The sequence below is a fragment of the Tachyglossus aculeatus genome, chromosome 4 (assembly GCF_015852505.1).
Source record: "Tachyglossus aculeatus isolate mTacAcu1 chromosome 4, mTacAcu1.pri, whole genome shotgun sequence".
NCBI lineage: Eukaryota > Metazoa > Chordata > Mammalia > Monotremata > Tachyglossidae > Tachyglossus > Tachyglossus aculeatus.
In genome coordinates, this window is record NC_052069.1 from 34,852,215 (window position 1) to 34,853,260 (window position 1,046).

A 1,046-nucleotide genomic window follows, 5' to 3' on the forward strand; every position below is an offset into this window, starting at 1 on the left:
GTTCCCTTGACTACTCCAACTGCTTCCTTGCTGATCTCCATGATCCTGTATCTAGTCCAGATCATACTTCACTTTGCTTCCCAGATCACCTTTTTAAAAAGTTGCTAAGACACATCTCCCCTCTTCTTAAGAATCTCTAGTGGTTGCCCTTGTTTTGTCTTATTCCGTCATTTCCGACACATAGCAACTCCATGGACGCAAATCCCAGCTCCGCCAATTGTCAGCTGTGTGACTTTGGGCAAGTCACTTAACTTCTCCGTGCCTCAGTTACCTTATCTGTAAAATGGGGATTAAGACTGTGAGCCCCCCGGAGGACATCCTGATCACCTTGTAACCTCTCCAGTGCTTAGAACAGTGCTTTGCACATAGTAAGCGATTAATAAATGCTATTATTATTATTATTATCATTATTATTATTATTATTATTATTATTATTATTATTATTATCTCTCCCAGAATGCCCCACCTCTATCTGCATTCATTCTGGTAGTGGATCCATAGCGTTTTCTTGGTAAAAATATGGAAGTGGTTTACCATTGCTTGCTTCTGTGCAGTAAACCTATGTTTCCACTTTGAGACTTTCTACCATGCTGCTGCTGCCCAGCACAGGTGAGTTTTGACTTGTAGCAGATTGCCTTCCACTCTCTAGCCATTGACCAAGCTAGGAATGTAATGGGTGTGACTCTGCTTGATCTCCCTCCTGTAGCCGAGACTGGTAGATTACTGGAAAATCTCCAAGTGCGATCCTGAGATGGTAGGGGTTGCCCATCTACCTCCACATACAACGGTATTCCACAAAGCAGCTTGGCTTAGTGGAAAGAGCGTGGGCTTGGAATTCAGAGGTCATTTCATTCATTTATTCATTCATTCAATCGTATTTATTGAGTGCTTACTGTGTGCAGGACACTGTACTAAGCGCTTGGGAAATACAAGTTGGCAACATATAGAGACGGTCCCTACCTACCCAACAACGGGCTCACAGTCTAGAAGGGGGAGACAGACATCAAAACAAAACATGTTGACAGGTGTCAAAATCGTCAGAACAA

The 1,046-nt window shown here is 42.9% G+C and overlaps 1 non-coding gene across 1 annotated transcript; it reads right to left on the reverse strand.

The window, feature by feature from the left end:
• Nucleotides 1-619: 619 nt before the first annotated feature.
• On the reverse strand, nucleotides 620-756 carry LOC119927920. Its single transcript, XR_005450885.1, has one exon. It is a non-coding gene; the product is annotated as a small nucleolar RNA SNORA7 (small nucleolar RNA).
• Nucleotides 757-1,046: the final 290 nt, after the last annotated feature.